This window comes from Oncorhynchus gorbuscha, linkage group LG06, assembly GCF_021184085.1.
Source record: "Oncorhynchus gorbuscha isolate QuinsamMale2020 ecotype Even-year linkage group LG06, OgorEven_v1.0, whole genome shotgun sequence".
NCBI lineage: Eukaryota > Metazoa > Chordata > Actinopteri > Salmoniformes > Salmonidae > Oncorhynchus > Oncorhynchus gorbuscha.
The window spans coordinates 39,334,936-39,351,617 of NC_060178.1; the positions used below are offsets into that span (position 1 = coordinate 39,334,936).

At 43.8% G+C, this 16,682-nt stretch overlaps 1 protein-coding gene across 2 annotated transcripts in view; it reads right to left on the bottom strand.

The window, feature by feature from the left end:
* Positions 1-11,631, bottom strand: part of LOC124037133 (ATP-sensitive inward rectifier potassium channel 12-like) — a 37,273-nt gene extending 25,642 nt beyond the window's left edge. The window contains exon 1 of one of the 2 annotated variants that reach the window (XM_046351793.1): positions 11,521-11,631. The gene's annotated coding sequence lies outside the window, so the exon portion shown is untranslated. Of the gene's footprint in view, positions 1-10,606; positions 11,267-11,520 lie in introns of those variants that run through there. The other variant, XM_046351792.1, reaches the window with a different exon arrangement.
* Positions 11,632-16,682: the final 5,051 nt, after the last annotated feature.

The window sequence follows — 16,682 nt, forward strand, 5'->3', positions numbered from 1 at the left end:
ACAGGTGCAGTAATCTGTGAGCTGCTGTCACGTTCTGACCTTTATTTCCTGTGTTTTGTATTTAGTTAGTATGGTCAGGGCGTGAGTTGGGAGGGCAGTCTACGTTTGTTTTTCTAGGTTTTGGGAATTTCTATGTTTCAGCCTAGTATGGTTCTCAATCAGAGGCAGGTGTCATTAGTTGTCTCTGATTGAGAATCATACTTAGGTAGCCTGGGTTTCACTGTGTGTTTGTGGGTGATTGTTCCTGTCTCTGTGATTGCACCAGATAGGACTGTTTTGAGTTTTCACATTTCTTGTTTTTGTAGTCAGTTGTTCATGTGTGCCTTAACGTATTAAAAAGAACCATGGACACTTACCACGCCGCATATTGGTCCTCCGATCCTTCTCGCCTCTCCTCTTCGGAAGAAGAGGAGGAAATTCATTACAGAATCACCCACCCACCAAGGACCGAGCGGTGTGGTAAAAAACAGCAGCGATGACAGCGGCCAGCATCACAGGAGGAATGGACATGGGAGGATGTATTGGACGGCAAGGGTTGCTACACCTGGGAGGAGATCCTGGCGGGAAAGGATCGCCTTCCATGGGAACAGGTGGAGGCAGCTAGGAGAGCAGAGGCAGCCGGAGAGAGGAGCCGGCAATATGAGGAGCCAGCACGGCAGTGCGACAGGTACGAGAGGCAGCCCCAATTTTTTGGGGGGCACACGAGGTGTAGTACTAAGCCAGGTAGCAGACCTGAGCTCACTCCTCGTGCTTATGCTAAGCAGCGCATTACTGGTCAGGCACCGTGTTATGCGATTAAGAGCACGGTGTCACCAGTGCGTGCCCATAGCCCGGTGCGCTATAGGGCAGCCCCCCGAAAGTGCCATGCGAGTGTGGGCATTGAGCCAGGGCGTATGGTGCCTGCTCAGCGGGTCTGGTCGCCGGTACGCAGTTTTGGTCCAGGTTATCCTGCGCCGGCTCTGCGTGCTGTGTCTCCAGGGCGCTGGGAGGGTGCAGTGCGTCCTCTGCCTGTGCTCCGCTTGTGCCGGGCAAATGTGGGAGTGGAGCCTAAGGGAGAGGTGCGTGTAGTAAGCACTAGATCTCCCGTGCTTACCCACAGCCCGGTTCAACCTGTGCCTGCACTCTGGAGGGTCCGGGCTAGAGTAGTTGTCCAGCCTGGGGAAGTGGTGCCAAGGTTGCGCACCAGAGCTCCAGTGCTCCCCCACAGCCCGGGCTTTCAGGCTCCTCCTAACACCAAGCCTCCTGAAGGTCTCCCCAGCTTGGTGGTTCCTGTGGCAGCCCCACGCACCAGGCTGTCTCTCTGTCTCCTCCCTGCCGGAGCCTCCCGCCTGTCCGGCGCCGCTGCCGGAGCGTCCCGCCTGTCCGGCGCTGATGCCGGAGCCTCCCGCCTGTCCGGCGCCGCTGCCGGAGCCTCCCGCCTGTCCGGCGCCGCTGCCGGAGCGTCCCGCCTGTCCGGCACCGCTGCCGGATCCTCCCGCCTGTCCGGCGCCGCTGCCGGAGCGTCCCGCCTGTCCGGCACCGCTGCCGGAGCCTCCCGCCTGTCCGGCGCCGCTGCCGGAGCCTCCCGCCTGTCCGGCGCCGCTGCCGGAGCCTCCCGCCTGTCCGGCGTCGCTGCCGGAGCCTCCCGCCTGTCCGGCGCCGCTGCCGGAGCCCCTCAGCCCAGAGGCGCCAGAGCCCCTCAGGGCTGTTTTGAGTTTTCACATTTCTTGTTTTTGTAGTCAGTTGTTCATGTGTACCTTAACGTATTAAAAAGAACCATGGACACTTACCACGCCGCATATTGGTCCTCCGATCCTTCTCGCCTCTCCTCTTCGGAAGAAGAGGAGGAAATTCATTACAGCTGCTCTGACAGCTGGTGCTTTTAAAGCTAGTGAGGGAGATAAGTGTTTTCAGTTTCAGAGATTTTTGTAGTTCGTTCCAGTCATTTTCAGCAGAGAACTGGAAGGAGAGGCGGCCAAAGAAAGAATTGGTTTTGGGGGTGACCAGAGAGAATAACCTGCTGGAGCGCGTGCTACAGGTGGGGTGGTGGTACACAAGCAATAGTGCTGAGGAAAGCGGATGCCCCATGCTCCTATGTGGTGGACACAGGCTCGGAAGAGGTATGAAGGAACAAAACACACCTTAGAGCTCTTCCAGATCTACCAGCCACAAAGACTGAGGCCACAGAAAATGCACAAAAAGAGGGTGAAGGAGAGAGAATGCTCACAGAGTCACAATTGCGCCTAAAAAGGGATGTGAAGCCACCAGAGTGGCTGAAAGACTATGTTACGTGAAGAGAAAACATACTGTTGGGGACCGTACCCAGCAAAAAGTGACTGTATCTAAGTTAATGTTCATACTGTGTGATTTAATGCTTTCATACTGTTTCAGGATGGGAAGTAGCATGTTAGAGAATAATACTGGTTTCCAAATTGCATTTCAGTTATGCTTCAGTGGTTATGCATGTTGAGTTCTTGTTCATGGGAAAGGGGAAGATGTAGTAGGATGTCCCTTGGGGGGATCCGTACCTATGTGCGATATGCGAGGGTTAGGTTAATAAACAGGCTGGAGCTAGAACCTTGTTGTCGCTCGTCCTTATTTTAGATCATATTACAGAAAAAATATTTTGATGTGGGATTATCTGTCCACAGATAATCGCATGGTAGTCCTTTTTGAAATATTACAACGCAGTTGGATTAACAAGAAGTTAGGCTTTTAAATTATACAAGTGTCTTATATGTTCATGAATATTTAATATTACGACGCTGTAATTGGAATTTTGCACTCTCCAATTTCACCGGATGTTGTCGACAGGTGTCCCGCTAGCGGTTCGCAAACCCTAAGAGGTTTTAATACACCCAGTCACTACAAAGATACAGGCATCCTTCCTAACTCACAGGAATATCCCGATGGGGACTTTAAAACAGTTGCAGAGTTTAAGAGAGGCACTGAGAGGCAAATACTTATGATTCGAGACAACTGAGGATGGATCAATAATATTGTAGTTACTCCACAATACTAACCTATATGACAGACTAAAAAGAAGGAAGCCTGTATGGAAAAAAAATATTCCAAAACATGCATCTTGTTTGCTACTAATCTGAAAAATTTGGCAAATAAATTACATTTATGTCCTGAATTCAAGGCATTATATTTGGGGCAAATCCAACACAACATATCACTATGTACCGCTTTTCTTATTTTCAAGCATGGTATGGTATGCTTGTCATCAGCAAGGACTAGGGAGTTAAATGGAATAGAGCTAAGCACAGGTAAAATCCTCAAGGTAAATCTGGTTCAGTCTGCTTTCCAATTTACACTGAGAGGCAAATTCACCTTTCAGCAGGACAATAACCAAAACAAGGCCAAATATACACTGGAGTATCGTACCAAGACGACATTGAATGTTCCTGAGTGGCTTACATACAGTTTTTACTTAATTTGGCTTCAAATCGATGGCAAGACTTAAAAATAGCTGCCGAGCAATGATCAATAACCAATTTGACAGAAATGATAAAGAATCGTGTGCAAATATTGTACTATCCAGGTGTGTAGATCTCTTAAAGACTTACCCAGAAAGACTCACAGCTGTCATCGCTGCCAAAGGTGATTCTAACATGTACTGAATCAGGGGTGTGAATACTTATGGAAATTAGATATTTTAGAAATTAGATAGTTTTCAATAAATGTGAAAAAAAATTCTAAACTCATGTTTTCATTTTGTTATTATGGAGTTAGATATTGTGTGTAGAAGGGTGAGACAAAAATATATTCAGTTGATTTTGAATTGAAACTGTAACAGGGGCAGAACGACAGATTTTTTACCTTGTCTCGGAGATTCAATCTAGCAACCATTCGATTACTGGCCCAATGCTCTAACCACTGCATTGGAGTGGTCTAGTTACAGTTTTGACGTAAATCATCTTGAAAATCTATGGAAAGACTTGAAAATGTCTGTCTAGCAATGATCAACAACCAACTTGACAGTGCTTGAATAATTTTTAAAAGAATAATGGGTCCCACTTTAAATTGCGTGCAGCTTATAGAGGCTTCATAAAGTCTTCATGAATACTACATACGTGTTACAAATCTATAACTGTATGCCATGCTTTAAAGGGTTCATAAATGTTGCATAACTGTGTGATTTAACCCACTTTGTCAAATATGACATAAACATGTGCTTTATAAAAGGTGGCAATTGCACCGCTTAATAAAGGCCTTATAAATTATGTTAAATTGAGGCTTCACAAATCATTCTTAACCCTGTTATGCATCTTGGTAGTGCATTGCAACGCCATGACATTGGGTTCGATTCACGGACCACACATACATGAAAATGTATTTACGCATGACTAAGTCGCTTTGGATAAAAGTGTCTGCAAAATTGTATATGTTATATTTCACAAAAACATTTCTAGCATGGCACAACCCCTTTCCCTCTTGGGTAAATAGTCAATATTGGACCTGACCTCAACGTCCTCTAAAATGCTGTGCTGCAGGATGACTCACACTAAAGTGCAGTCATGCACAGCAAAAAAACTTTGGGAGGACCTTTTAAAATCTGTTTAGGTTTGCCTTCTTCTGTTTTTTTCCCAAATTCCATTTTCTTGGTTTTGTTTATCCAGGTTTCGGACTTCCCCCATTTTTTCTGGTTTACCCCATTTCTTTCACACTCATTTAATAGAAAAACAACTAAATTTGATTATTTGTTTACAACAATGCTTAAACCACATCAGGGGATGACTTTTGAGGTCTAAGAAACTTAGATTTGAGTGTAGTTGCCCTTTAATATAGTGAGCATGCCCTGCACTGTTTGGTTAGCAGGTTTTCTGTAGTGCAGCAAGTGCGCGTGATGTGATGCAGCCGCCAGTGGAATGGGTGGAGTAAAATGTCAGCAACACTCAGATTATTAGTATTATTCAGAGCTCCATGAAATGACACCATGTGTACATTCTACAGACCCTACTGAGTATTCACATACTTTTACTGCTGCACCCAGAATAGTTCCTGCTTTAAGCAAATATATGTTGGGGATTAATCAGAATAGGTGGGTAACATAGATAAGATGTTTTATTTTCATTATATGCTTGTGAGTTACTTCTCAAATAGAATGTATCTTGTTGTACTATAGTGGTGGCCATTTGCAGTTATCCTTTCTCTGTCATGGGGTCAGTTAGTTGGGCCGTAGAGAGGGGAGAGGTCAAACATGTCTTCATATGTAAACATATCTTTTAAACCATGTGAAAGGATGATTGGGGTGGAACCAATTATCTCTTGGCTCCACAATGTCTGTGTGCCAGTCACTGTGTCTCCGTGACCTTGTCCAGAATGGGAGTGTCTAAAATGACAATTGATATATATCCTAATGGTACTATGTTGTACCAAGAACGAGAAGTAGAACCTCGTTTTAGAAGAGCAAACTGAACGATAATTTATAGCTAATGCTGTCTGGCTATGGAATTACTCCTCTCTCAAGTAGTCTTCCTTTGTAATATTCCTAAAATCTGTTATTCGTCATGTGAGTTGAGATGGGTGTGTCTTGGCTATAAATTATACTCAGAACTGTTTTGTAAGCACTCTCAGAGAATTCATTTATAGACACTGAATTGATCTGAGAGTCACAGGGTTGTGATGGAGCTCATATAATTAAAGATGAACTTTATGATAACTCTGACTTGTATGTGGTTTGTTCTCATGATTAGGTAAATACAGGAAATGTCCACTACATATACAAGGGCACAACTGTTTTTTATCATGAATCACTGAAATTCCTGACCCGGAAGTACTTTTTTAGTGTTGCTAACATGACACGGATCATGTAATGAGTTTGCAAATCAAATGTCCTGTATTGTGCTGCCACTGGACAGTGAAAAACAGACCTTTATTGTAATTTAAATTAGTTTGTAGTAGTTAAGCGTTGAAGTAGATTACATACTGTAGCTAACTCAATCGTTATTTCTAATCATTTTGGTGACTTCAAAGTAATTGCTAGCGAGCTCAGCTAAATACACATCCCCCGAGATACAGCCATGTCTCAGTCACATAAGATTTGTAAATGAAAGAGGAATATACTAATTGAATGGAGTTACCCATCTTCTCATGTACTGTAGAGTTTCTGGCACAGCACAGATAAGCCTTTATCCAGATTGTGTGACAAAGGCATTTCCGAACAGACCTACTAACTTTCTTTGTTGTTACTTTTAAGCTTGGAACCAACATGCAGTTCCTTCAGCAGGTAGAGAGGCAAGAACCATTGGTCCTGCAGCTCATGGACAACCTACACTATTCACAGAGCTGTGTAATGTTCAATGTGCACACCTGCTCGAACACGTCACTCCAAAATTATTGGCATTAATATGGAGTTGTTCCATAATATGGGTTGATGGACCTGCAAAGCTTGTGTTTGTGTGTGTGTGTGTCAGAACCAAGTTGATTTGGAGTAGTCCAACCTGAGACTACCACACCAGATATTCCTCTTCTGTTCCCATGGTGGAGACCAGAGATTGATTACAACCTGTTACAATGGTGCCAATATTTTGTGGCTGATCTTTCAGCAGGGGAGTGGGTGAATGTGTCAATGACACGACTGGGCTCAGCATTGCACGGTATGGCAAATGTTTGTTGTGTGCATGTTTGTGCACTGGGGAACATGTATCTTGGCTCCAGAAGAAAGAAACTTTCAATTTCTTTAGGTTGGGGGTTCAAGGTAAGTGTTTATTGGTGTAACGTTGTCCGCAGGCTATTGAATACACAGCACAAACTCAGCAAAAAAAAGACACGTGCCTTTTTCTGGACCGCCTTTCAAAGATATTTGGATTTTTACGAATTAACAGCACAGATCTTCATTGTAAAAGGTTTGAACACTGTTTCCCATGCTTGTTCAATGAACCATAAACAATTAATGAACATGCACATGTGGAACGGTGGTTAAGATACTAACAGCTTACAGACGGTCGGCAATTAAGGTCACAGTTATGAAAAAATTAGAACACTAAAGAGACCTTACTACTGACTCTGAAAAACACAAAGACAAATGCCCAGAGTCCCTGCTCATCTGCGTGAACGTGCCTTAGGCATGCTGCAAGGAGGCACGAGGACTGCAGATGTGTCCAGGGCAATACATTGCAATGTCTGTACTGTGAGATGCCTAAGACAGCGCTAAAGGGAGACAGGACGGACAGCTGAACGTCCTCGCATTGGCAGACCATGTGTAACACCTGCACTGGAGCGGTACATCCGAACATCACACCTGCGCGACAGGTACGGGATGGCAACAACTGTCCGAGTTACACCAGGAACGCACAGTCCCTCCATCAGTGCTCAGACTGTCCGCAATGGGCTGAGAGGCTGGACTGAGGGCTTGTAGGCCTGTTGTAAGGCAGGTCCTCGAAAATAAAAGAAAGCCGCACACTCTTGGAGCTCAGATGCAAAAATGTAATACCAACATTTCGACAGCCAAGCTGTCTTCATCAGGGTATAATCACAAACACTGCGGGATGACTCGTTTATATAGTGTCAAAAGACACAGGTGTCTGTAATCATGGCCAGGAGTGGCCTAATATCATTGGTTAATAATCAAATATTAAAATGTCATACAAAGAACAGCATACAAATATGTAAGGCAGGTCCTCACCAGACATCACCGGCAACAACGTCGCCTATGGGCACAAACCCACCATCACTGGACCAGACAGAACTGGCAAAAAGTGCTCTTCACAGACGAGTCGCGGTTTTGTCTCACCAGGGGTGATGGTCGGAGTCGCGTTTCTCGTCGAAGGAATGAGCGTTACACTGAGGCCTGTACTCTGGAGCGGGATCGATTTGGAGATGGAGGCTCTGTCATGGTCTGTGGCGGTGTGTCACAGCATCATCGGACTGAGCTTGTTGTCAATGTAGGCAATCTCAACGCTGAACGCATCCTCCCTCATTTGGTATCCTTCGTGCTGGCTCATCCTGAAATGACCCTCCAGCATGACAATGCCACCAGCCATACTGCTCGTTCTGTACGTGATTTCCTGCAAGAAAGGAATGTCAGTGTTCTGCCATGGCCAGCGAAGAGCCCGGATCTCAATCCCATTGAGCACGTCTGGGACCTGTTGGATCGGTGGGTTAGGGCTAAGGTCATTCCCCCCAGAAATGTCCTGGAACTTGCAGGTGCCTTGGTGGAAGAGTGGGGTAACATCTCACAGCAAGAACTGGCAAATCTGGTGCAGTCCATGAGGAGGAGATGGACTGCAGTACTTAATGCAGCTGTTGGCCACACCAGATAATGACTTACTTTTGATATTGACCCCCTCTTTGTTCAGGGACACATTTTTCCATTTGTCAGTCACATGTCTGTGGAACTTGTTCAGTTTATGTCTGTTGTTGAGTTCATACAAATATTTACAAATGTAAAAATTTGCTGAAAATAAACGCAGTTGACAGTGAGGACGTTTCTTTTTTTGCTGTGTTTATAAGCCTGGGAATATCAACCATTCAAAGTTGGCCACAGTGGGAGTGACCATAGACTTCTATGGTAGTGACCTTACGGACTAAAGTATTTGTCATCGTCACTACTTAACAGTCCAAAAGTCCTAATTATTGCTAAACCCTGCCCATTTCTACAGTTTATCTTCCTAAACTTATTTTAAATCTAACCCTAACTAATGAAGGCCAAGTTTGATGTGTTGGTCCACCAGACTTCTCTTTCCCAGAAGTGTCTGGGAAAGAGATTAGGTGTAATGTGACTAACATGACACCCTTTTTATAAGCTGAACGCCATTACAAGCGGGACTGAATAGGGTCCAAATATTGTACAATCCAGGTGCGCCCATAGTTCATAGCTTGGAAGTATCATTGTCTAATTGATTGGGTTTTCCACCGCCTTGCACAGAAACCTGATTGGTTCGTTAGGAAGGTGTTCACGCCAAGGTGCTCGGAGGCTTGTGACTGGCTGGCTGGTGTTGGAAACTGGCAGGTTTGGGGCAGAAACTGAAACGGGAGGTAGGGAGAAAGGCGGAAGGGGGTTTACATGTGTGTGCTGCTATTGCTGTAGATTAAGAGGGAAAGAGAGCACAGCACTGGTCTTGATAGGGTGTCAGATGGTGGTGATGACAGACAGTAACAGACACACGCTAATTTAACTGTCCAAAAAAACACCTACAAGTTCTATTGAATATGGTGAAATGTGAAGTGGCCCACTCATTAAATGTTAATTGTATGAAACAGAAACAGACATTTTAACTTCTGTGAAGGTCTCAAATATTTTGTAGCTGTATGTAATGAATTCCACTTACGTTTGCGAGTATCTGAAAAACCTGTCAAGTAAATACTTGTCTATTTGAACTAGTAATCATTATGTAAAATGTGTTATTGCAAATGCAACTGTAAATGAAAGACATCCAGAAAAGGCTCATAGCCCTGAATCAAATACACTCCAAATAAACCAACTTGTTGATCTCAATCTATACAGTGATTCAGTAATCATACATTTTCACCAGATGATCAACTAAAACTAAAAAGTACAATAAATGACTAAATGGAAGCATGGCTATTTCTGATATTGATTTGAACTGAATCCCCATTCAGACCAGCTGACTCCTAGGAATAGACACAATTATGAGTATGCGTGCACTATATGATTGGACCTCAAAACGTGTGCATTACTGGACGCAATTGTGCATATAGTGCTGGTACAAGATATTTTCAGGTACTTAATTTAAACTTCTGACGTTTGCCATTTGCTTATTTCAGTGATCGAATGAAATAGTGGTGAGTGAGTAATAATAATAATAATAGAAATACTGTAAATAAATATAAAATAAAATATCAGTAATAGCAAATGAGTAGGCTATCGTTCTGCTTTTAATAGTGGGGGAAAAATCCATGATACATCAACTTTATTTTGATTATTCATCTTTCAAGGAGCTAAACAAAACAAGCATATGCTGTTATTTACTCAAAATATTTGGATCAAACAGCTCCATAATGTTCCTGGGAGAAATTATTTTAAATGTTATAAATGTTCAATATATTTTACTTGGCTAGATACAAAAAAATGGATATTTCTCCCAGGAAGAATCTAATTTCTCCAGCTACTGATAATGATTGCCTTTGAAACATTAATTCCTAGTATAATTGTCTAGGCTAGACTGTTTAGTGAGAGGAGAATGACTCTTTATTAATAGCCTAGATATATGTACCTGTATGTGACTATGAATTCAAGCTTTGTCCTCCTCAATGGTCTGTGTGTTCCCATTAGACCCATGCAGGTTCAGAACAGTTTAACAACAGCTTAAGCATGTTGCCCCAGTTTCAATCCGTTATGTCCAAGATAAACAGCAGGTTGCTCAATACAGTTGCTAGGATGCCAGCATCGAACCATACCAGAGATACTGTTCTGTTAGACTCCTCTCTGACTCTTTACGGCTGTCAGAACAATATGCATGTTTATCATAACCTGATTATAAACGTGTAGGTCTGTACAACAACTTATTTTAACAGAGAATGTAGACTACATCCAAAATGTCAATTGTCAGATTTTCATGGTAACTAATCTGCACTAGACAGCTGTTGAAGAAATAGGTGGTGAATTAATTCCATTACAGGTGTCAATCAATGCCAGTCTGATCATCCAGCTGCTTACCTTGTGATGATCCCTATTTGTTCCAGTTAAAGTTCCCTTTCTCCAACTGCTCTGGTACAGAGCTTTTCCAGTTCCCCCTCTGCTTGCTAAGGTTCTTTAGCCAAAATGTAGCATGTTCTCTGCTTGGTTTTGGCTAATTCTCTTCAGATCCTTTATGGGTAGAACCACTCCATCCGAGTGAGGCAGAACCGAAAAAACCCGCTGAGGTTCTTCATCTCGATCATTCCTGGTCGTCACTGGTCTCTTTCGCCGTTCAGAAAATGTGTCTACACAACGAAGTGACAGGACAGGGACCGTATCGCTGCACAACAAAACACCTGTTCCACCAAGACGCACTCGATAGGTGCCCTGGGTTCTTTCTGTGTGCTCTTGTTTTCAGAAATAGGTATATGGGAAAATTGGGAAGGGAAGTAGCTCTTTGGAAAGGACCAGAACCCCCAATGGTAACCTCTCTAGGTAACAATTTTATACAAAGAAAAAAGCATGATATTCCGGTCGGAACTATCTTTGAGGGTCTCTCCCTCTCTGGGGGGTCCACTCATTTAAATCAATGTTTCCCCCAACCTTGTCGAATCCATACAGTCACCCCCCCCTCTTCTTTCTCTCTACCTATCTGATCCAGTTCTGCTGCAGTTCTCTCTTGCGCACTCACCCTCTCAACCTCCCTCTCTCTGTTTCTTTTTCTCCCTTTCTGTCTGTGTCAATGTTGGCATTTGCAGACTATGCGCTCGTCCGCTCCCGAAGAACTGCATTGACACTGAGAGGCAGCCTGATGCTCAGTGTACACAAACAACTGAACACACATTAAGTAACAGACATTTGCAATGACCTTAACACCATACATAGACATTAATTATAATATTGCAGAGTCCAAAACACACAAGTTTATACACAAAAAATACACAGTCCATTACCTGCACTACCTGTTGCTGTAGTCAAACATGTGTTGGTTGAGTTCTTGTTGCCAGTTTAAACTTACATAGATTGCGGATGTTTGTTTGTGTATGTGTGTGTGCATGTGCATATGCATTTTTGTTATGCCACCACCTTGAAAACTGTCTTGGGGTTAAGGTGGTGTGGTCTTGTTCTATTAATATCTTACAGTAATGCGCTGTATGAGAGTGAGTGTGTGTGTGCTCGCATGGGTGTGTTTGTGTGTCAGTGCGAGGAGAGCTGTATCTGGTAGTAATCCCCGAGAGGCAACTGAGTGGTAGTCTGGATTATATACCATGAGGAGCAGATTGTTCCACTGACAGAATAGGGCCCTACAACACACACATACACACACAAAGAGAGACTAATAAATCATACCTGATCTCACATCATAATTCATCATAATCTCTCGAGCATCACGGTGTGTGCGCAAGTGAGCGCATGTGTTTGTGTCTGTGTGCGAGATAAGGAGCATAGAGAGAGGGAGCGAGAGGGTATCTACGTAAGTATAGGACATGAAGTTGTGACACTATTGTATGTGCAAACTTGCCTTGGAAAATATAATATGCCGTATCGGCTATTTCAAATGTTATTTTGCTCACTACATGTTATTTTGCTTTTTGCATGGGGAAAACCAAGCCCAGTCGTGTGCGTCCAATCCCCTGCACCCTTCTCCTTGTCTGCTTCCTAGCTAGCCCATGTCCACCCATAGCTATACCCTTTCAACCCCTCTACCCCCTGTCCCGCTGTCCACCCCCATACCCCTGCCAACCACCCTCCCCCTTACCCTCGTCTGCCTCCCTATCCCCTGTCCGCCCCCCTGTCCGGGCGATCTCTGTGGATGATCTGACCTTTCTGGCTCAGTGGGGAGTGTTTGGGAGGTGAGGCCATATCCCAAATAAAAATGTACCCACAATTGTTACACAACCCCCCCCCTCCCCTTATGTAAGAGTGAAAGGGAATGCTGGAGAGCACAACACCAGCTACAATACTGTAAGGTTTGACATCCAGTATTGTTCCTGAAAAAGTTACATTTTCAAAATGCCTCAATGTGTTAATGAGAGCATGTGGCGGTAAGCAGCATTGAAATTACAATTCTTGTGTCAAATAACATTATGATAAAGTCAAGTGAATTGTAATATTGAAATCACAAGAATTGGCACAGGCTTTTACATTAACGACTGGAGATTGTTGTGCAGCGTAAAATGAGGGGTGCGGACAATCCAAGTAGTCCTTGTAGCCATTTGATTAACTGTTCAAGAGTCTTATGGATTTCTGTGCAGTAGCAGAGAGAACAGTCTTGACTAGGGAGGCTGGAGTCCTTGGCAATTTTTTGCACCTTCCTCTGATACCGCCTGGTATAGAAGTCATGGATAACAGGAAGCTTTGCCACAGTAATGCACTGGGCTGTATGCACTACCCTCTGTAGTGCCTTGCGGTCAGGGGCCGTGCAGTTGCCATACCAGGCGGTGATGCAACCATGCTCTCGATGGTGCAGCTGTAGAACTTTGAGGATCTGAGGGCCCATGCCAAATTTTTTGGTCTCCTGAGGGGGAATAGGCATTGCACAGTTGTGTCGTCAGCAAACTTAATGATGGTGTTGGAGTCGTGTTTGGCCACATAGTCATGGGTGAACAGGGAGTACAGGAGGGGACTAAGTACACACCCCTGAGGGGATCCAGTGTTGAGAATCAGCGTGGCGGACGTGTTGTTGCCTACCCTTATCACCAGCATCCAGTTGTAGAGGTAGGTGTTTAGGCCCAGGGTACTTAGCTTAATGATGAGCTTCATGGGCACTATGGTGTTGAGCGCTGAGCTGTAGTCAATGAACAGCTTTCACACATAGGTGTTCCTTTTGTCCAGTGGGAAAGAGCCGTGTGGAGTGCGATTGAGATTATGTCATCTGTGGAGCTGTTTGGGCATTATGCGAATTGGAGTGGGTCTAGGTTATCCGGGAGGATGCTGTTGATGTGAGTCATGACCAGCCTTTCAAAGCACTTCATGGCTACCGACATCAGTGCTACAGGGCTGTAATCATTTAGGCAGGTTACCTTCACTTCCTAGGGGACAGGGACCATGGTGGTCTGTTTGAAACATAGGTGTTACAGACTTGGTCAGGGAGAGGTTGAAAATGTCAGTGAAGACACCTGCCAGTTGGTTCGCGCATGCTTTGAGTACACGTCCTGGTAATCCGTCTGGCCCCGCGGCCTGTTGAAAGGTCTTGCTCACATCGGCTACTGAGAGTGTTATCACAGTCATCCAAAACAGCTGGAGCTCTCGTGCATGCTTCAGTGTTGCTGGCCTCGAAGCGAGCATAAAAGGCATTTAGCTCGTCTGGTAAACTCGCATCACTTGGCAGCTTGTGTCTGAGTTTCCCTTTGTAGTGCGTAATAGTTTTCAAGCCCTGCCACATCTGATGAGTGTCAGAGCCGGTGTAGTAGGATTCAATCTTAATCCTGTATTGACGCTTTGCTTGTTTGATGGTTTGTCTGAGGGCATACATTTCTAATAAGTTAGTGTCCCGTTCCTTGAAAGCGGCAGCTCTAGCCTTTAGCTCGATGTGGATGTTGCCTGTAGCCATTGCTTCTGGTTGGGAAATGCACGTACGATCACTGTGGGGATGATGTCATCGATGCACATATTGATGAAGCCGATGACTGAGGTGGTATACTCTTAAAATGCCATTGGATGAAACCCGGAACATATTCCAGTCTGTGCTAGCAAAACAGTCCTGTAGCGTAGCATCTGACCACTTCCGTATTGAGTCACTGGTACTTCCTGCTTTTATTAATGAAGCTGGTGACTGATGTGGTGAACTCCTCAATGTTTTGAAAGAATCCCTGAACATATTCCAGTCTTTGCTAGTGAAACAGTCCCATAGCATCCGCTTCATCGGACCACTTCCATATTGAGCGTTTCACTGGTACTTCCGTTGAGTTTTTGCTTGTAAGCAGGAAAAAATAAGGACAGAGTTATGGTCATATTTGCCAAAAGGAAGTCGAGGGAGAGCCTTGTATGCGTTTGTGTGTGGAGTCAAGAGTTTTGTCGCCTCTAGTTGCACAGGTTACATAATGGTTAAAAATATATATATATTTAAAGTCTATGAACACAAGTGCATTCTTGCTTGCTTATGGTCCTATTCAGCTCATTGAGTCTGGTATTACTGATAGCGTCGTTTTGTGGTAGTAAATAGACAAGCTACAAAAAATATAGATGAAAACTCTTTGTAAATAGTTTGGTCTGCAGATTATCATGAGTTAGGCGAGCAAAAACTAGAAACTTCCTTAACATTAGAGATCGCACACCAGTTGCTGTTAACAAAGAGAAACACCCCTCCCACTTCTCTTACCTGAGGCTGCTTTCCAATCTAGACAATGCATGGAAAAACCTGCAAGATACTGTATATATTATCAATGTCCTTGTTCCATTGATAGAATAGTCTCAATCAAACAGAGTTAATAGAGTTTGTTCTCCAGTAACTGCAAAAATCAAATCAAATCAAATGTATTTATATAGCCCTTCGTACATCAGCTGATATCTCAAAGTGCTGCACATTGCCAACAGAACACAGAGCAATGGTTATCTATTTGTTTGCCAACGTAATCTTGTTAGGAGGCCGCCATGCATGTCTCTTTTTCTCTGTCTCTTCCTCTTTTGAGTCCCAGGGATTAAGGGCTTGGTCCGGAGTAAGCCAAATGTTCAGAGCTTCCGACTCATTGAAGTAGAACTCTTAATTCACATTGAGGTTAGTGATCGCTGTTCTGATGTCCAGAAGCCGTTTTCCGGCATAGGAAATGGCAGACACATTTTGTATGAAAAAAGTTAAGATCTTAAAACTAAATTGCAGAATTGGTCAGTAGCCTGTAAAATGGGCTCTCCAGCGCCATTCTTGGCATCAGAGCAATAGGGCGTTTACAAACACATAGTTTGCAGTCATTTAAACTCATTTTTCAACCACGCAACAAATTTCTTGTTAATATTAGCAAACTATAGTTTTGGCAATTCGGTTAGAACATCTACTTTGTGCACAAGTAATTTGTCCAACAATTGTTAACAGACAGATTATTTCACTGTATCACAATTCTAGTTGGTCAGAACTTTACATGTAGTAAGTTGACTGTGCCTTTTAACAGTTTGGAAAATTCCAGAAAATTGTCATAGCTTTAGAATCTTCTGATAGGCTAATTGACATCATTTGAGTCAATTGGAGGTGTACCTGTAGATGTATTTCAAGGCCTACCTTCAAACTCAGTGCCTCTTTTCTTGACATCATGGGACAATCAAAGGAAATCAGCCAAGACCTCAGAAAATAAATTGTAGACCTCCACAAGTCTGGTTCATCCTTGGGAGCAATTTCCAAACACCTGAAGGTACCACGTTCATCTGTACAAACAATAGTATGCAAGTATAAACACCATGGGACCATGTAGCCGTCATACCGCTCAAGAAGGAGACGTGTTTTGTCTCCTAGAGATTAACGTACTTTGATGCAAAAAGTGCAAATCAATCCCAGAACAACAGCAAAGGACCTTGTAAAGATGGAAGAAACAGGTACAACAGTATCTATATCCACTGTACAACAATACATGAAAGGCCGCTCAGCAATGAAGAAGCCACGGCTCCAAAACCGCCATAAAAAAGCCAGACTACGGTTTGCAACTGCACATGGGGACAAAGACTGTACTTTTTGGAGAAATGTCCTCTGGTCTGATGAAACAAAAATAGAACTGTTTGGCCATAATGACCATCATCATGTTTGGAGGAGAAAGGGGGACGCTTGCAAGCCGAAGAACACCATCCCAACCATGAAGCAAGGGGGTGAAAGCATCATATTGTGGGGGTACTTTGCTGCAGGATGGACTGGTGCACTTCACAAAATTGATGGCATCATGAGGGGGGGGGAAATTATGTGGATATATTGAAGCAACATCTCAAGACATCGGTCTGGAAGTTCAAGCTTGGCTGCAAATGGGTCTTCCAAATGGACAATGACCCCAAGAATACATCCAAAGTTGTGGCAAAATGGCTTAAGGACAACAAAGTCAAGGTACTGGAGTGGCCATCACAAAGCCCTGACCTCAATGCAATATAACATTTGTGGGCAGAACTGAAAAAGCGTGTGAACAAGGAGGCTTACAAACCT